The 20,870-nt window shown below is 38.6% G+C and overlaps 1 long non-coding RNA gene across 3 annotated transcripts; it reads left to right on the top strand.

Moving 5' to 3' along the window:
* Positions 1–1,284: 1,284 nt before the first annotated feature.
* On the top strand, positions 1,285–20,397 carry LOC113982178. Of its 3 annotated transcripts, XR_005562547.1 has the most exons (10): positions 1,285–1,450; positions 2,168–2,269; positions 3,223–4,158; positions 4,832–4,936; positions 5,437–5,636; positions 6,317–6,400; positions 11,079–11,246; positions 17,457–17,602; positions 17,702–17,821; positions 19,552–20,397. It is a non-coding gene; the product is annotated as an uncharacterized LOC113982178 (long non-coding RNA). The 3 variants fall into 3 exon arrangements; XR_005562548.1 differs by lacking the exons at positions 17,457–17,602; positions 17,702–17,821; positions 19,552–20,397 and adding an exon at positions 14,229–14,452 and having other exon boundaries at positions 3,223–4,936; XR_005562549.1 differs by lacking the exons at positions 17,457–17,602; positions 17,702–17,821; positions 19,552–20,397 and adding an exon at positions 12,313–12,850 and having other exon boundaries at positions 3,223–4,936.
* The last annotated feature ends 473 nt before the right edge of the window (positions 20,398–20,870 follow it).

The raw sequence follows: 20,870 nt of genomic DNA on the forward strand, positions 1-20,870 counted from the left end.
CCAGAAATTCCTTGGAATTTGTTATAATGCTGCCGTTTTCAAGTCCAACGCATGTGCAATTGTGATATTGATGGTGGTAGTTCCACCAACAGACACCTTTTTGTCTTACCCAAATTCCAGACTTTCTCTGGAGCTGATGCTTGGAGGGATGGGGAGCATGTGGAGGACTACTTCCTTCAGATTCTTATCTCTACCTCTAATCCCCACACCTTAAATCTATCAGGGTATGTATAGCCTGGGCTGCCCCAGCCAGGCTGCAATCACAATGTGTGCAGTTGCTCCAAGTTCTAAGAGTCTGCTGCAGGTGATAAAGCACAGACAGCTATTGGGTGTTTACAGCTTTTGAAAGGAAAGATAAGTTAGAATCTCATTTGGTGTAGGTTTTTCCACTGAACATAGCTATTAACTGATTTTCAAATGCCTTTGGTATTTGTTAGTAGTCAGTTTTCCCAATGGCTTTGTGAAGATCAGATAGACTGGAAGTACCATCAATTTGTGGATCTTGTACATTCACTATACTAATGAAGTTTAAAAGTGCAATTACTTCAGATTCCAACTATATCATTGCCATCAGTTACTCTAGTCCTTAAAATGCTTACTTGTACTTAACAATAAGCAGCAAAAAACTTCATGGAGGATGATGACTTTTCATTTCTTTAACACAAGAAGTGGCATGGAATCCTATTTTTTTGTTTGCATTTTTTTTCCAAGGTCAGTTAGTTAATTTTTCAATTGTAAAATCATTTGTGTCTGTGATAGTTTCAGTCTAGGCCTTCCTGGAGACCAGCCTGTAACCAGGAAGGAACTAGGAAAGTGACCAAGGAAGTATTCCACGCTATTCCTTTACGTAAACTGAGGTATGAACAAAGCCGGTCAGAGACCTCTCTCCCTCTTCTTCCAGGTTTGGGAATGGTAGGTCCCTGTCTCGGCCTTGTTTATCTGGAGCTGAGGGTTGCAGTGGCTGCTGTTGTCTGTCACGTGTGAGGGGAGAGTGCTGGGCCGTGTCCGGCCGTCCTGCTTTTCTCAAGGGAAGTGGTGAGATTTTGCTAGTTCTTTATTTTGTTCGTTACCGGGTTTTTCGATTGTGCATACCTGTTTTGGTTTTGTCCGGTTTTGTCCCTTTTTGTGCTTTTTCACATTTTCCCTTCCCCTCTTTTCCTTTTGGGAGCGATTTGGGATTCTTATGTTCATATGTACATAGCACCTTAATTGTATATCTGTAATATATGTAAAATATATATATATTTTATATAGCTTTTGCGATTCCATTTTTTTTCTTCTCTCTCTTTTGCGAGCTTTTCTTCTGTAGCCTTTGGGGTTTGGTGGGAAGCCAACTACAACTGGTTACAGCCTCTCCCAGACCAAGACTAATGCTGGCAGTGTTTTCAAGCAGCTCTGCTACTGGTATCTCCACAAGGGATTCCTTTAACAGTAGAGACAAAAAGTACAGGTGAATATCACAGAATCAAGGGCTTGCTTTGACAGAAACCTTGAACCACATCTTGTTCCTCAATACCAATAAGTTTGTTGTTCATTCCCGGCTTTCCTATAAGAAAGTTTATGACTAAGGCAAGATCAACAAGTTGAGAGCAACTTATATTCATGATTGAAAGTTGTTTTTTTTCCTCACCTTACGTTATTGCATTTTTGTCCCATGGGGATTTCTGGTGGATAAACATGGCTAAAGAAAATTCACAAATATTTTACTTAACGTTTCACAAATTATTTTTCCTATAACCTACATATTCCATTAAAATGGTCTCAATGTTGCAGCTTTTAACAATGTTTGCTTTTTAAAAATAAGTTAAATATTCATGAAGATTTTAAAATTAAATAACTTCAGATTTTTCTTTGTGAAAATTTTTTCGTTTTTATCATTGCCACTAATATTAGTATCCCGAATAGATATTGTAATAACTAGAATAGACTGAAATAGTCTGAAATTTTAAAAATGAAAAGAGTTCATAATTATATTTATTCGTGCACTGAGTTCTAGATGACAAGGGAAATTATTTAGTCTGAACATTTTCCTTAATGAATATGAAAATAAAATAAAAATAGACTCCTCCATTTGTTAGAAATTACCTTATAAGAATTGATGCTGTAATTACAAGTCTTGTGTAACCCTGTGTGCCAGTTATCTTACTGAGCTGAGCATATTTAACAGACGAAGTTGAAGAAGTCAAGCAAACATTTTGCAAAACAAGTCAAAGATCTTCTGAACTGAGCCATGGCAAAGTCCTGTCCTTCGGGAGAGGGGGAGCTTGTTGTAAGTATACAGTGTAAATGTTCCTGAGTAATTTCCTTTCTGACTTCTATAAATCACAGAGTACTTTAATTGCGAATGCATTACCAGCAGACCATGGCCTAAACAGGATTATGGATTTGCATTTGTTCATAAGATTAGCCCATGTTTTTGTAGTTTACTTAAGATCCTTTCAAATGTTTTTCTCTTATCTATAAACTACTGATTGCATTTCAGGCTGCTTAATTATTAATCTCTATTAAACAAACATAGTAATTAAATATTACTTGATATAAAACATACTTTTGTTAAACATTGAGTTCATTTTCTGGCTAAATGAAATGAGAAGTAGGAGAGGAAAAGACAAATATTGAACTTTTCTCATTTAAATTTCACTTTTTCCAAGTTCATAAAATAGTTGTAAAAATGAATTCATTTTGCAAACTTCTGATATTTTACAAAGATGTTTCCATCCAATATACAATCAGTCTGCAAGTTCTAGAAATGTTTTTTTAAAACCTAGTTTGAAATAAGATGATTAGTTCAGATTGCTCGAGTCAGTCATGGTGTTCATTCTGTTAATTAAGTTATTCCTAATGAATTCTGAATCTAGTCCATTTAGTTAGAGGGTTTCAAAAACCAATGTTTGTTTTTCAGGAGTCTTTACAATACAGGAAAGTAGAATAACCCACTCTTCACAGCCATGGTGCATAGAACAAGATGTAACCAGTTTAACCTACAAAGAGGGACAATTTTGTTATATATTAGTAAAAAAATCCCACAGTTGAGGAACAGAATAAATTTTCAGAAGAGGTTGTAGAGTCCCGGTCAATGGAGGATTTAAAACCAGAAATGCACATGCCTGTAATGGTGAATATGTGGACCTTGTGTGGGCATGTGGATATATTAAATGTGTTAGTAATATAATCTGTGACCCTTTTTAATGTTATTCTGTGATTTTATATCCTTTTCCTAAGCTGCCTGCAGATTAGCCGTAGGACATTTAGTGGTGTGGCATGGAAAGAGGTATGTACAGAAGGACGTGCTGCTTCCAAAGCGGTGTGGAAAAGGAGAGTAATAAATGACAGTGAGTAGGAACTCACAGTATATATAACAGATATTGCTTGTATCACTTAACATACCACTGGCAAATGAGTAGAATTTAGTGATGGAAAGGTTATAAAAACTAGACTAGAAAAACTCACCCAGGCCAGCACAATAAGGAAGGGACACATTCTTGACTGTTCCTTCATCTACAGTGGAAAAGAACAATCCACCTGCAAAAGCGAGTCCAGAGAAAGGCAGGCAGTACGCCCTTTTCCAGAAGAAAACTCACCAAATGGTGATGAGAAAATTAAATTTTCTGTCAAGGCAGAATATGTGATAATACAGTTGAATGGACGTGTGGTGGTCTGTGTGGAACAGGGAACTGGTATCATCCTTTGTGTACTCCAGCAGCCATTCATCATGAGATAATAATTAGAATTTAGAGATGATTAGGCCAGCTGAAAGCTTACCTTTGCACAGATTGTTTTGCTGTTGTTTATATTTCCTGTACTTGTATATTTTATGGCTTGGATAAGTAAACAATAAAATCTGCCTTAACTCTATTTTATAACTTCTAGTAATAAATAATATTTTGGACATATTTTGGGATCCTACTGGGTTACAAATTAGCCTACCTGCTACTCTTCTATATCAGTATTAATGCCATCTACTTTCCATAGAGCAGTGCCAGAAGTTCTTGGAGGTCATCTGCTCCGATGCTAACTCATTTTGGTTCCTGTCTTGTGTTGAAAGCTGGTGAAGATGTTGTATTTCAAGACAGGAGTATGCCTTGAAGAAGATATTTCTGGCAACATCATCTACAAGCTAATCAACAAAAATCAAGTGCCTGCTACTAAATTTGCAGGGTCTGCAGGATTTTTTCCCTCTAAATATCCTGGCTCGAAGTTTTAATGTAACTGCTTATTAGTCAAAACAATGAGAGGAGCTTTAAGGAACTGGAGGCAATGCACAGAGGGCCCTGTTAGCACACTGACAGTTAAGTGAAGCCATGTGAAAGGGGAACATTTAAAAGACTGTACAGGACTCACACACCAAAATGAAGTTGCCATGGATACAGGTGTTATGTATACATATCCATCTTTATCGAAAAACACTGTAGAGGCTGAACTTAATCTAAGTGTAAGGCTTGGGTAAGAGAAAGGTTGTTGTGCAGAGCAGTGAGGATGGAAGTAAAACAATCTCTTCTTTGGTGAGAGGTATTGATGGACTAGAAACAAAAGCAAAACAATAAAGCAGTTGAGCCAAGATCATGCACAAACAGAAGAGAATACCTTCACCACAGAACCTGAATGTGTACAATAAAATACCCCACGGAAGTCACAGGGGAAAATAGAAAAGGGTGTTTCTTTGGCTCATTGAAATTAGGGTTAAAAATCTTAGTAGCTTCACTGGAGCCATATGTTTTATTCTTTTTTTTTTGTAAATACTTTTAATCACCTGATTAATGCCAGAATTTTTCTTCCCTTCTTTTTCTTTTTTCTGATTTCTTTTTCATAAACATAATTGTCATTGAAATAGGTGGTTATAGAGCTGTCCTTGTCTGCTGATAGGATCACAGAGGAGCTGAGGAGGTACCCCCTACTGGGGGTAGGTGCCAGTTTCCAGAAGAACATTTTTTGCTCTGTAAGTAGTTAGAAGGTACATCTCCTGCCACAGGCCAGAGCTTTTGGTATTTCTTCACAGGAGGGCTAAGAGTAGATCCTTATATACATGACCAACAAAGTTTTGCATAGAAATTTCAAACTACAAAAAGTGTTGTATAGTTTCAAAGCCATCAGTCACCGATAAAAATTCCGGTGATAAGTGCATTTGAAATGTCTGGGACATGAAGAGCTGTTACAGTTATGGGTTGTTTAAGAAACCTCATGGTAATGTTTTGGGCTTACAGTCTCTGCCAAGCACAGTTATGTGGCATCTACAGGATTTCAGGAGGACATGAAAATCTACTTGTTTGGTCCATTTGGCCATCCCCTTCTCTTCTGGTGAAGTATTCATGCAAAACACTTTATGAGTTTCCACATTCTTCTCTCTTCCACTAGACTCACCACAAGGCCACACGTACTGAAATGACCAAAGAAGAGCATTGCAGCTGTTTCCTTACTGCATACAGAATGTTTTTGCAGGTATTGACCCTGTGCTGAGTTGAGAAATGTGTCTAGACCAGGTTCATCAATTTGGAGCAACTGTTTAGGAGGCCATTGCTCCCAAAGATACCTCCAGGTCTCAGGGACGTGACACTCCCAGGGAACCTCAGCGGACTCCAGCAGTCTCTCCTGCTCAACTTGCTGAGTGAAAATGAGTGAACAGAGGTAGTGGAAACCAGGTCAGTGCCTCACATGTCATTTGGTGGTCTTTCAGTTGTTGATTGCTTTCTCCATTGTAAGGTCTTTGATTTTAATCGGATCATTGTGTGCACATATGGATATTCCTGGTGGCCTAACCAGTGAACATAATTAAAAGAAATGATTGCCTTTCACTTTAAGCAAACATCTGGTTTTACTTGAAACAAGATGACTTAGCTGTTTCAGAAACATTCTTGTAACCCTGGATTCACATTTTCATCTTAAAATATATATTTTCTCTGTTCAAGCAGCATGTTAATGTAAACACTATATATAACTGACAACCAAAATTTTCAGAAGTATTTGGTGCTCTGAGCACTAGTGAAACCACAAGAATTATTACATTTTTGATTTGATCTCTGTAAATCTGTTTCAACAGTCACTCTGATTTAAACAATTATTCTGATTTATATTCCAAGAACTGTAATTTGCAGAAAATGTAACCATGTGAAAACATGTTTTTGTATAGTATATCTTGGCAACCTTGTTTTGTTGTGATGTCATTGCCTTAGGTTTCATGGAAATACTGAGGGAATAAAAGGAAAACAAGACCCTTTCTTTGAAGTATATTCGCATATCCCCTCTCTCCACCACTAAAAATATTTTAATGTCTTTTTTTCCATAATGACACTGAATTTTCTGCTATTGCTTGACTGACAAGATGGTCAGAAACATACTAAAGGCTCTCATGAAGGGAATTTAATTGAGAGGGAAGGATTTGTCACCTTTCACTTCTCCCTATCAGGTAGGAATCATCATTTGTATAATGAGCTATTTTGAGATCCTGGGTTTCTTTGCTTTCATGTTGTTACAATGATAGATTCTAAACAGTTAAACACAGGCATGTATGCAAGGTACACAGAACAGGGAAAATGAAATTTCAGACCATTTATCAACTGCAGAGGTAACATTGGAGCTTTATCATTAAAAGTCTATCTAATCTGGTTTATTGTAACATCTGAGAGAAGATGACTGTGCTTTATTAAACCAATAGCTCTCATTCACTTCATCACATCTGCTCTTTCTAAAAAAAATAAAATAAAATAAATACAAGGTTATTAAGAGTAGCCCTTCATTATAAAAAGCATAAGTTACAGCTACATACAATAGAATGAAAAATGGCAAAAGAAAATGCCTTCATATGGAAACAATCCATCTGGATACACCTATATATGCTATATGGGGATTTCCAGTACTATTAAAAAGGTTATCCCTAGTACAAGATATTAAAAATATGCCTTGTATGATTTAGGGGTTTTAAACATCTCCGGTGTTTTTACTGAAAGAAAAGGAAAAGAGAGAACGGGGAAAAAGGAAAGCATCACATTCAGAGACATTCCTAACTGGCTTCACATTTTTCTTTTTCCAGCACCAACAAGAAAACGCATGAGACACAAGCTCATGCATGTCAGATGTGATCATATGCTAAAACAAATGACACCACTTGCTAATTTCATTTCCCCAGCACGTGCCTTTGTGCCTGTGTCTGGCTGTTAGGAGTCTGGGATGTTTGGAAACTGCAGATTTTTCTTATCTACTTAGCTGCACAATGAACTACAAGGAATTTTTCTGTTGGGGCTGATTGTGCACTAAATTGCCTTATTGTTAATCCTGAGCAATTTAGTTGATTTCAATGTATCTCTTACCTGATTAAGAGAATAGATGGAGAACTGAGCTACCATTACTGACCCTGTGACCCTGTGAGGCCACACCTTGAGTATTGTGTTCAGTTCTGGGCCCCTCAGTTCAGAAAGGATATTGAGGTGCTGGAGCGGGTCCAGAGAAGAGCAACAAGGCTGGTGAAGGGACTGGAGCATAAGTCCTATGGGGAGAGGCTGAGGGAGCTGGGGTTGTTTAGCCTGGAGAAGAGGAGGCTCAGAGGTGACCTCATCCCCGTCTATAACTACCTGAAGGGAAGTTCTAGCCAGGTGGGGGTTGGTCTCTTCTCTCAGGCACTCAGCAATAGGACAAGGGGGCACGGGCTTAAGCTCCGCCAGGGGAAATTTAAGTTGGATATCAGGAGAAAATTCTTTACAGAGAGAGTAATCAGGCATTGGCATGGGCTGCCCAGAGAGGTGGTGGATTCACCATCCCTGGAGATTTTTAAACGCAGATTGGACGTGGCACTGAGTGCCATGATCTAGTAAATGGACTGGCTTTGGACCAAGGGTTGGACTCGATGATCTCGGAGGTCTTTTCCAACCCAATCGATTCTATGATTCTATGATTCTATGATTCTATGATTCTATGATCAGCCACCGTACTTAGCTACTGTGAGTTGTCCCTTTTGCCACTCTCTACCAGGCAAGGGACTAGACAAGTGATGTATCCTTTGACTAATACTGAGTCTTCATAGGATCAGATGGTCAGTAGGTATTTTTAAAATGCAATTTTCAAGGAGTTAAAAGCCACAAATAATTTCTGTTTGCTATTAAATTAAATTTATTATTTAGTCTACCTTTACATATCTACTTTTCAATATATTATTATCAAAAAATCCCTTTTATATTGTGAATTTCAACTATTTCAACTCCACCTTCAAAAGTAAATGAGCAAAATGAACATTGGACATGACCTCAGCACTAGTCATATACTATATTCTAACTACTAAAGGCAATGTTCTATAAATCTCTACAGCTATATCCATAGATTTGAGTAATATACCATATTTCCTTCAAAATGCCAATCATGGACTATGTCTCTAGTAAATTTGGTGCTTGGTACAATAAATAAAATTAATGTTCATGTATTAAGAAGAGTCACTGTAAATCATCGCTCCCTCTTTAAGGACTATTGCTTTAGCAGTCAGTGTAGGAAATGAAGTAGTTTTGGGGAGTAGGAAACAGCAAGAGTTGTAGAGTACATTTGAAACTTGAGTTTAAGCTGATCTCAGCCTACCTCCACGTTAGTCATTTCAAGGTCTGCTGCAGGTGGTCTTCACACAGAAGCTCAAAAGAGGCCATTTGTGCCAAAGTGTGGAGCTAGGAGGGGTAAGTGATGGAGCATTCACAGGGAACAATAGAGCTTTCATACTATGGAGAGAGTGGAGAACCAAGCTGAGCAACTTGGAAAAATGTTAGTGAGTAGAAGACAAAAAAGAAGCAAGTAATTTAAAAAAGCATGTAAGAAAAGGAAGCACAGACTTTGTCTCTAGACAAACATGGAAACAGTTCCAGAAGAGGCACTGATAAATTGCTTATTTTCTACTAAAATATTCTTCATAAAATAAGTAGAGTCTAATCCCAGCTGAAACAGCACTGTCAGCATTGACATTTTTCCCAGTTCTACCTCAGTTGAAATTTATTATTCATTTTAATTGTTATTGCACCCCTGAAGTTTCTCCTTTTTCCTAGTCCCATCACTTTCTCTAAAGTTGGCTTTCCACCCTGCTGGAACTTAAAACTGAGGGTTAAGTCTTGGCGCTGCTGAAGTTAATATAAGTTTAGCCTCTGCAATGAGGTCTGGATTTTACATAGATGTTTAGGAAGTTCTGCAGGAGCATTCATGCCTTTACTCAGGCTTTTTTCAGTTAGGTATTAGAGTCTCTTTCTCTCCACTGATCTACAAGGAGCCCAGTTTATTATTTGACATTAGGGACTTACTTTGCATTCCAAAGTGTCATTGATATTATTTCATTCCGAATTTCAACAGTTAAGTGAAAGGGAAGTTATGAACTGAATGTCCTTCAAGTTTTGTGTAAACCTGGGATAGAGGAGGTAGCAATCTCCTCTAGACATGACAAACATGGGGTGAAGGCAACCCATGAAGATAGGTTGTGAGATTTGGGGCTGTTCAGCCTGGAGAAGAGAAGGCTCAGGGGTGAACTTACAGCACCTTCCAGTACCTGAAAGGGCTACAAGAGAGCTGAAGAGAGACCTTTGACAAGGGCCTTAGTGATAGGACAAAGGGGAACAGCTTTAAACTAACAGAGGGGAGGTTTAGATTAGATGACATGAATAAATTCTTTACTGTGAGGGTGGTAAGGCTCAGGCATAGGTTGCCCAGAGAAGCTGTGGATGCCCCATCCCTAGAAATGTTCAAGGCCAGGCTGGATGGGGCTTTGAGTAACCTGTTCTACTGAAAGGGGAGTTGGAACTGGATGATCTTTAAGGGTCCTTACAACCCAAAGCACTCTGTGATTCTAAGTAGTGCAGAAAAAGAGTAAATAATGTTGTGGTGGCAAACATCAATTTTCCTGACTTGTGAGAGCTAAGGTCACTGAAAATTATGGATATCCTACTAGGGGATATCTTTAACTATTGTCTTTGTTGTGTTTCCCCAAAGAAGACCATGTCTAATTGTCCTGGACTGTGGGTTTGCATGAGAATAATAGAAGCAAACAGAGTCAGGAGATCCCATTTTGCGTAGGAGAAACGTGAACTCAGAAAATTGCCCACTTTCAAACTGTGCTTGAAGATAATGATTGTGGCTTTGCCAACTTAATTTCTTTGGGCAGTTTGGTGTTCTTCTGCTCTGTGGTTAAGCTAGGAGTCATACTGTAGCTCACAGTAGAAAAAGAGATCACAATTTATAACTCATCTTTTATGGATAAAAGCTACGTACTATATCCCCTTAGTGCAGCAGACTAGATTTTGTTGCACAGATATGGTTTCATCAGAGCAAAACAAATTCAGCAAACAGTTGATCATTACTTTAGTGGTGTTACTGATGGAGTGGAAGACAGCCATGTGCTTAGATTTTTGCTGAATTAGGGTCTAATTCTGCTGCTTTCTTCTCAGAATGTATTTGAAACAAATTTGGAACTAAGCAGTGGAAAAAAGAGCTTGAACATCTCATACTTGGTATTCCATATGACAATCTTAATGAATTTTCCTGTAGAAGCAGTCTGTGTCTGACTTTGCTTTTGAGTTCGGTCACTGATACAAGTAGCACTTGTAGTGTCATTTCCAGGTGACAGATTGACAGTGGTACAATGAGTTGGCTGTGTAAGAGCAACAGTTCAACTACGTGAATGAAAGACTGACAGTGTCATTCAGCTGTTGTTGATGGAGGCTTATTGCTGCTTTAATAGAGGAACTGTCTTCACAAAACTTGAAGTCCAATAATGAGAAAAATCCCACAATATTTATAAGTCTCAGAAACACTGCTTTTGGCCTCTTCAAGTGCTATTACCGCTACAGTATCTTATTGACAAGTGATCAGAAAGCATTTGTATGTTGTCAGCTCTGTATAGGACACATAACCAATTTTTTTACAGGGCAAAAGGGTCCTAGTTGAGAGACTCAGAGTATTTCGACACAAGCTGAGCTTAAGATTTGCTGGTTTACTATTTCCCCACAGGAAATCAGGGAGTAGAGTCACATGAGGGAACTGACTGCATTACTGAGGTTGTGGGCCTGAAAATTTTCATAACCTATTCTGTGTGTAAGATAAAGTTCACTCTTTCACTGTTTGATTTTTAGGGCTTCTGAAATCAAACAGAGTGAAATTTGGCAGAGCTCATCATGGATCTGAAGTCTATTTCTACTAAATAACTTAGTGAATCAGTGACTAACATTAGAACTAAATCAGCATGAGATTACAATGCATGCAAATTGCTGCCACTGCAATGATATGTGCGATTCAAACAGGTATGCAGAGTATTTATAGGACTGATGGAAGCATTTGTGCCATTTATTGTGTGTTTAATGATCAAGTAGAGGGCAAAAGTAGCATCGTGCTCTGTGACATGATGTGAGAGGGGCTTTGACATTTTGCTACTACAACGCACAAGTCTCAGGTTTGGAATGCTGCCCTGGCTGGAAGAATTGACATCCTCACCAGCTATAACATGGCTGATCTACACTGTCTCCTCTTCTCATTAAAGCCATATATACAGCAGACATATGCTTATACTGGCTTATTGCCCTCTCATGTAGGAAGGGGAGTGTGGAAGAGTGTTTTGAGACACACTTATGCCTGTGTGCATGCCAGCCTACACGTATAATATTCCTTGCAGAGCAAAAATTACACCCTGCATTCTTCACAAAGGTACCTATTAATGTAGAATGTCATTGAGCCATTTAACGCTATAAGGCAAGCAGAGGCTGAGAACATCACAACTGTTAAGAATACTAGGGCACCGGTGGAGAAGTGGTAGGAAAATGAGGAGAATATTTGGTTAAGGCCCGCAGCAGGCAAGTCACAGCTCCCCCACATCCCTCTGTTTGCGTTGATGGGCACCAGTTGCGCTCACAGGTCTGCACACCAAATTCCCCTCCTGGGACAGGAACGATAATTTATTTGACAGCACCGTGTGGAAGCTGTGAGGTGGTTTCACTTTCCCCTTCCACAATCAGCCTTTTCCGTTTGTATGGGAAACAAACCACTTCTGTGAAAATTCCCCAAATCTCTGGGTGAGTCAGGCTAAGCTGGAGCACATTAACATTTCTCCATCAGAGTTAACTGGAACCTAGACAGGCTAAAGGTCAAACGAAGCAAACAGTGATCTCAAACTCCCAGAACAAAAGAGAAACAAGGGGACAGGTATACTGTCTGAAATATTATCAAGTTATTTAATAAACTAACTTAAATTTTAAATTTGGCAGCTTTGCTCTGTACTGTGCAAACGTAAGAGTTTTGAAACATTACATTGGGTGAATCAGTCCCTTTTTTTATTGATGATGTTTTAAACTCTTTCCCCTTGTGAGTGAACAGGTCTGCCACAGAGGCCTTCTGTCTAAGTATCCTGAAAGATATTGCATATATCCTTCTGGTTCGCTCCTTCAAGACCTGAAGAGACTACTGTGACCACATTGTATAGTATATTACAAAGAACGCTATTAAAAATTACTGAAGTCAGGCCTGGATCAGTTGTGTCACCCACATGTGAGCTCAGGCATACTCTGAGAAGACCTTCAGTCTTGAATCAAGATGGAGGGTCTGTCCTAGAAAAGCTGTTTCAAACATAAGTTGTTCTGACCCTGTGAAATGTTTGTCTTACTTTTATTCTAAGTGTTGGTAGAGATTTTTCAGGCTGGAAGAACATTTGCACTACAAGTCTTTATTTCTCAGGTGAAACTGAGCTTTTCTAAAGTGGACATATAATTTTGTGTCCTCTCCATTGTCCCTGAGATGTGCCAGTCATACACAGTCCTGCACACTCTTTTGCTAAATTATAAGCTGACAGTATGCACAGAAACAATTGCAGCACTTAAGCTTTCTGTTGTCTGTTTAAACTTATTTTAAATGATGAATCAACCAGGATAACAATGAAGCCTGGAAACCAGTTCCTGGCTTCCAGAACTATTCTACTCAGTCCCAATTCCTGCAACTATGCATTTGCACATGTGCCTAATACACACATAAATCTATATGGTAGACATATATTTCCACATTCATTAATTTTCCTATATATATATAATATATATATAAGTCCCTACATATAGTAAACTATATTTTACATAAAAAGGACCCTTTCAGTCTGGCAGAGGAGCATCATCTCTCAGACCAAACCAGGAAACATTTCTCACTCACCTACTTTTTTTGGCCTTTCTGCAGATACCATTATAACATGCGTGTTCAGAGCTCCAGGTTCCTCCTTGTGTTCAGGTTTTGGGTTGGGTTACTGCAGAAAATATGAAGTTAAAACACAAAGTTAAAACACCTTGGCTTTTCTGAGTCTTATTCTTTTTGTTTTCCTTTCATTGTGTCATGGTCTGCTCCAGTTTTTCTGTCATCATCACCAGTGCACCAGGCAAAAGTAATGAAACAACAAAGATATTTCACAAAATGCAACAAATACCTCACCCTTTTGGATCTCTTTGGACCCCCCTTTGGACCCTACCAGTGTTGTCCTAAACTTTTGTTTTATAAGAATCAAGTCCCAAGAATCTGTTCAATTCTTAATTAATAAACTATGACTTTAGTGTCACCTATTTGGATTTGATAAATTCAAATGAACTCAGAGGTAATAAACCTGATCAAAAAAAGTATTTTACAAGAACTGAAGCAAAATGAAGCCTTTTTACAGAGGATTATTCAAGAGAAACTTATGCTGACAAAAAATTAAAGTACAATGCAAAACTGGACTTTTTGAGATACATTAAACAGCTGTAAATTTTATATATTAATCCACAGAATATTCCATAAAACAATGGTGCCCTCTTTAATGAAATTTTATTAGAGAAACAGACCTGTCAGGGGAATACATTTTTATATCCAGTTAGGTTTTGCATTTAACAGATTCCCGCTTTGTATATTTTTCTGTGGTAGCTGCTAAGTAAAATATATATACTCTTGAATGTTTGCTTACTTCTGGAATGGGAAATTTCCACACAATTTAGTGATTTAAGAACTGATTCTAATCTAATAATAATATTAAAAAAAAACTTTTGGGAATACTCAATGTCACTCAGTTTGTTGAACAACAGCCTTTGTTCATTTAGGGCATCATCTAGTTTCCAGAGTCTTTCCAGAGTTTTCTAGGGGGGCTGAGCTGCACCCTGGAGCCACCCGTGTGCCAAATTGCTGATCTGACTGGTGCTTGGGCTTCATTAGACCTTCTGAAGAATTGCTCTGGGAATTTATCACTTTTCAGTGATTACTCAGTCATTCCTTCTCACTTTCTTTAGATGAATAATAAAGGAGCCCGATAATCAAGGTAGTCAAAGTCCAGGAAGAAGCACAGGAAGGCTCAGATAAATCATCATGTCACTATTCCTTGACAAGCTACAATACATGAGGTGCTCTCACTGACTGTGAACATACTGTCAGCACATGGATAGGGCAAGGTAATGCAGCATAGCTGTCAGGGACAGAGCATTTAAAGCTGAATTATATTTACAATAGTGCACACATGGGGAATTGCAGTAGCTCCATTGGTGCCTTTTAACTTGTTGATTAGCTGTCACCATCAGGTGACAGGTCATCTCTCAGCTTCACAGTGCCCCACTAGCCACAGACACAGGTAGGTATCCCCTAGAAGATTTTAAAAAAGAAGATATTCCAAATCACAAGTCACTCACACAAATCCTATTCCTAACATCAATGATCATGAGAGAATGCAATAATCCTGAGTAGCAAGTTTGATTAGGAGTTTGCAAGCCAAAGAGCAAGCAAAAATCATTTGTTTCTTCCCAAGAGCAAACAAAGTTCATAAATTTCTTCCCAATTACAATAAATCAATACCAGCAGCTTAGATATTTTGTTTTACCAGTTATGCACAGAATAATTTAGATTGAAGGTCATCCCGTCCCATCGCCTGCCCAAAGCAGGGCTGAATCCAAAGCTAGAGCATATTGCCATAGAATCAGAGAATGGTTTGGTTTGGAAAGGATGGTGAACTACAATTCCAGGGATGGGGCATCCACAGGCAGTGCCTTTTCCAATGAAGGGTATAAATGTATCCACAGATGGAAATTTTTCATGGTGTTGGTTTCTAATCAACAATTATCATAAATTGGCTATGCTTTCTAAAACCCTACCCTGACAGATAAAATTGTTATTTTCAGCCTCTGGACTGAAACCCAGAGTTCAACCCCAAACCTGATACAGGGTTTCATTTAAAGATTTTTTTTTCTGAATGATTGAAACAATTAAAATTTTCTTCACAACTTGAATCCACAAGCAGAATTCCAATCTGGGTGTGTATTAGGCATTATTTTAATAGCAGAAAGTGCAGAAAAGGTGTAAAATCCAAGCTCCAGATCATTCTTCAGGTTAAATCAGTATTTTTTCCTTTGACCTAGTAGATCAGCAACTTTGCTACTCATCTTTGACATTTTTCACTGAATTATCTTCCTCTTCTGTACTATCCTGTTCAGCTATGAAAAAACAGAAAAGCTGTTTCCTGACAGTTTCACTTACAGTGACTCCAACCCTTTTAAAATGATAAAAAAAAGTCATTCAGAAATTGTCTGCAAATACCTCCCATAGTACCTGATTCAGAGTAAGGTAATTAGAAAGAGCGATGGCTATTTCATGAAGATCAGAAAGTGTGGATGATGCCATCCATCTTCACTTTCTAGGTTCTTGAAATACTTGTTCTGTAAGTAGCACTTTAGCTGTGTGGAGGTATAAGAAATAAAGCCAAGTACAGGTGCTGCATGTTCTCTGCATTAAAAATGCAAAATGTCACCAACTCTGTAGCTGAAAAATGTCACCTCATCTGTTCTCCTTTGAGATTGGACCCAGTTCTAGAAGTGTAATCCTTGGCAAGATGTTTGCCTTAAAGCTTAACTGAGTTGTAGTCTCTGTCTCATAAAATATTCTATAAAATCTCAATGAGATATTGTAAGGAAGCCCAAAGACACCCATTATACTTATTTCAAGGTCTTTTTACACTAGTCTAGCAGATGTAAAATATCTGTAATACAAAGGAGAACACATGTACTGGATTCTAAAGCCTTTATTTTGTAGAGGATGGCACAAAGATTCTTTGTCAGAGTGCATAAATCCCGAATAATTCAGTTCCTTTGCGCAAAACTTACTGGAGCACTCCAACTCAATGGTAGAAGTTACATTGTACCTCAAGAATTTCCTTCTGTTAAGGGATAGATCAATATTCATACTTGCAAAATCCCTTTGCCACAACAACACAGCACTTTTCCTGAGGAATATATGTACAAAGGGGAACAGAGAAAAAGAAGAAAGATATTTGTAGAAAAAATTCCCTACTCAACATTTTCTAGTCGTGCATACATTGGTTTCATTCATCTGTACCTCTGCTGAAGTTGAACCTTTCACTGAAACATCTCATTCTCTTCACCACTTTATTTACAGAGAAAGAGGAGCCTTAGACCATTTGGTCCAGTTTTGCTGAAATTTTTTCTTAAGTGATTTTTCCTTAAGAGTTTGTTTTCATTTCTTCACAGAAGACCTACAGCATGTGAGATGTTTGGTTGCCAACAGAGAACCCTGATTACCAAAGACAATGCCACTATAGAGAACAAATATACATTTGTGTGGCATTTGGCTCAGTGTCTTCAAGAAAGAAATAAGTGAGCAATTCTCCTTGGGCCTGTCAATAAAGTGGAATCCCCAAAATAAGCTCAGTAGTGAAAAAGGCCAGCACTTCTCAAGGCAGTGAATGCAGAGAACTGGTTGCAGCTTCTCTTTTTAGCCCTGTTATATGGTCAAGAGTTTAAAGTAAACACAATATCAGGAAGGGGAAGAGACAGCCTCTATTCCATGATATTCTTCACATTGAGGGTAACAATACAAAATGGACAATGAGTATTTGCGAAGTTTTGTGACTGTGCTTCATTTTCATTTCTTTCTACCTTCTTTCAGGTTTTGTAGACCTGTTACTCTGACACAAAACTTCTTTAAGGGTGAGTGGTAGGAGACCAAGTTGTACATCCAAATATATATATCTAGTGCTACTCTTGGGAGTCCAAGTATGGTGGGTTACCCCAGGCCAACGGCCAAACACCCACCCACCTACTCAGTCCCTCTCCCCCAGCAGGATGGGGAGCAAAAAGACTCACAGATCAAGATAATGACAGTTTAATAGGGAAAGCAAGAACTGTGTACTATGGCAAGGCAAAAAGAGGAATTTGTTCACTTTTTCCCATTGGCTGTCAGATGTCCAGCCATTTTAATGAAAGAAATATTACAGAGGGAAGACAAATGAAATAACCACACAATAACCATGAAAATCTGCCTTCCATTTCTTCTCCTTCCTCCAAGCTTTTATTGCTGAGCACAGTGTCATATGGTGGGATGTCTCTTTGGGCAGCTGGGGTCAGCTATCTCAGATGGGTTCCCCGAGCCTCCTCACTGGGGGCAAAGCATGAAAGGAAGACTTGCTGCTGTTCTCACTCTGTTCATGAACTGAAAAAACACTGTTGTGTTATTAGCACTGTTTCAGCTGCCGATTCAAAGCACAGCACCATACAGGTGGTTATGAAGAAAGCAAGCTACCTCCGTCCCAACCAGTCCCAAGGTACTCAGAGGAGCTTGGCATGTAAGACCTGCCAAAGCCTGCAGCGTTCTGAGGTAGCAGGTAGGATGCCCTGAAACAGCTAAGGTAAAAGTAAATAGCTATTTTAGGCATATCTATGTTATGTGTGACTTTGTCTTGCCTTTATCTCCTTCCTATTAGATTTTTTACCTCCCATGATGCCATATTGCTGCACTGCAGAAATCCCTGATTGATACCACAGTTGAGTGAAAAATCAGCTTCAGAACATAGCAGGCACTTGTTCGGAAATTGTACGTTAAGGTACGTGGATTTTTCTCTTGCTAGCCACTGATAACCGTCTTTTAGCCCAGTTGAGCCCATTTCTAATCCTGCCAGAGGTATTGGTATCATATACTGTAGATCACTTATAGAGGCCATGTGTCTTCCACAGTAAATTCTAGGAATGAGAAACGAGGCATACAGGCACAGAAGTATAAAGTGGTAAGTAATTTCCAGTCATGGGACAGGACTTGGTGTATCTAGCACAGAGGGCAAGTTTTGACGTGACATCTTTCTGTTGACTCAGTTAGTGCCTCTGAAACGTGTGCTAGCAATCAGATAGAAGTCCAGATGCTGAACTACTTTTGGCACTCTTGATTTGAACTGTAAATCCATGTAAACATTATTTCTAGTGCAGAAATTATTTCCTGTAGACTAAAGAGGTGAATGTAACATACATTAACAGAGAATTATAACTCTTGACATCTTTTTACTGGCTGGTGGGTAGCATTTTTGGCTTAGTATTGCTTCAGAAAGGATTTGAGCAAGTTGTACTTAAGGAACCTTTAATAATGAAGAAAGAGGGCAAGTGGACTTTACCTGTCTAGACAACTGTATCTGCACGGGGTAATCCCATGCGGCAGTATGAAACTCTTGACACACTTAAAGCACATGTCAAGATTGAATCTCAGAAATAAATTTGATTTCCATTTCAAAAAAAGACAAGTGAAGTGTGGGACAGTCACCCTTGACTTGCCCATGGGTATCTCTGCTGCTGTGGAAATAGAGTAACTTCCCCAACCAGCCTGTCCCACCCTTCCCTGAATGGGAATCACTGCCCATGATCTCAGTAGTGAAACTCTCCCATCTAGGCAGGGTCTTGATTTCAAGCTGTTTGATAATTTATTAGCACCAAAATGCTGTTGAAAATCACATCATTCATAGCTTTGGCACCAGAGTAAGTGTTAAATGGCTGGCAGTAGGGTTATCTGCAGGGGCATGAGTGGTGTTTCACACCTAATCATCACTTTCCAGTGTCCTCTGGCTTGATAATTGAGAACTGAAATATGGAAAGTTTTCAGAAATATTTTGGAAAGATAATTACCTAGCTAACAGAAAATTAAACTATAACAAATCCTCTTTTCTGTTCTTTTGCAAGTGTTCTCTGCTTTCCTATTTTCTGGAAACAGAAATTGGCAGAGAAAGGGTCAGTTTTTCTTAAACAAAACAGGCACGATCATGTCTCAGTCCTCTCTCTTTCTGTGGAGAGAGTTACTGCAAATCATAAACAAAAATGATATCACATAAGAAGAGGTACTCAGTAATGGCATGTGACAAGTGGGTGGCAGAACAGTACGAAAAAAAAGGGGGAGATTTCTTTCTTGCTATTAGCTCTGTCCTTTCTGTGGGGGAGCTGGTAATACGGTAATAGTGGATCTGGGTTCAGGAGTACAAAAAAGACCTGAAGGAGACACTACCAAGTCCACTGCTGCCATAGGCAATCCCATCCAAGAGATCTGCTGATGAAGTTATAAACTATTGAAGGAAGGTAGAAACTATTTGTATTCCACTTTCCCCCTTTCAACAGTGCTCCACTTCCAAGATTAATAGGAGTTTCTTTGTTTTTAACTTGCTAGCTGCATTTTTTTTATAGAGACTTTATAACCATTTATTCTTCTGTCAACATTTTCTTCAACTTCTAGTAGATTTGTCTTCCTGATGCCTATGTTGCTTCTGTAGATTTCAAGAATAATTACTTATTTTTTTTACAGCTAGATCAACAAGTTCTAGACTGCACAGGTGCTGACTGTGGCTTCCTATAAAAACAGACCTTGTTCCTGTCACAGATCAAATTAATCTTTACTGAAGATGGAGATTCAGGAAAGTTTTAAATAACCCCATCACAGATCTCTATCCAGCTGCTATTCTTTGCATTCATTGCTGTTCTCTACAGTACTACTGGAGATATTCCTTGTTGTCTAGTATCCTATGTCATGGGAATGTTGCTATGAGAAACTACCAAGAGAAATCAGAGGAAGAAGCTCTTGGAAAGACTGGTGGTCCACTGGGACCTAGAGGAAATGAGTTTTGAGCTGGTAGATTGGACGGCTCCTCTCTCACAGTGAAGATTAATAGGATAACCCAGCTACTGATTAAAGGCAGCTGAAAAGGGGATTATCAACAGTAAGGGACTAGTTCATCCACTTGCTGCTTTCAGCAAGAGACTTTCTGAAGCTAAGGAGGAGTGAAACAAGTAATATAGAAAGTCGTTGTGTTGGTAAAATAGGAGCTGTAACGTGGAGGAGACATTTTACCACTGTGCTGTCCAGGTCACATACTCAGTAGTTTCCATTATCATTACTGTTGATAAGCCCTCTGCCAATGGGACAGCCAGAGCTCCAGAACTTGTCACTTTTATGCTAAAATCTCTAGACATTGCTTAAGGGAGCAAGTGCTTTTCTGAAGCCTGGATTTTGATGCCTTTTATTGCAGAAGTCGCAGTATACAAATAACTGTGATATAAAACAGAGTAACAGTTCAGAAAGAAAGATTATACTTTAACTAAGTTATGCAGTAATACTCACCCTTCAAATCAGCGAGTTTGAGGCTCTAGTGATAAATCCTAATATTTCCATTTAGACTGATGTTTGACAGCATTAGAAAAAATGGTGATGTCAAAAGGGCTACTGTTCCTGTGGCTGACAAGGAAACCATTTTGTATAATTGTTTCAGCCTATGGAAGAGTGTAATTCCTTTGGACATTGCTGGGTTTTATTTTCATAAAAGTGAATAAATTATCTCAGTCCCCTGCATCAGAGGATGTTAAGTTCAAATCCTGTTGCTGGAATAATCACTACAAAATACTTCAGTGTTGATTCTGCAATTTGTGGGTAGTTTTGGTGGGAAAGGCATTTTTCCAAGTTTGCTCTCTTGATGTGTTGAAATTACAGAAAAACTGAATTCTCAAAAGGGTGGCCAGGACAGTCAAAATGGCAATTGGCTGAAATATGTGCAATAAAAAGTAGACTAAATTCAATAAAACGCTACCCTGCTGTTAGATTTTCATCTGTACAAAAAGCCTATGACAACT

Source organism: Pipra filicauda, unplaced genomic scaffold (genome assembly GCF_003945595.2).
Source record: "Pipra filicauda isolate LSUMZ 115617 unplaced genomic scaffold, ASM394559v2 scaffold144_size1929842_pilon, whole genome shotgun sequence".
In the NCBI taxonomy this organism is placed as follows: domain Eukaryota; kingdom Metazoa; phylum Chordata; class Aves; order Passeriformes; family Pipridae; genus Pipra; species Pipra filicauda.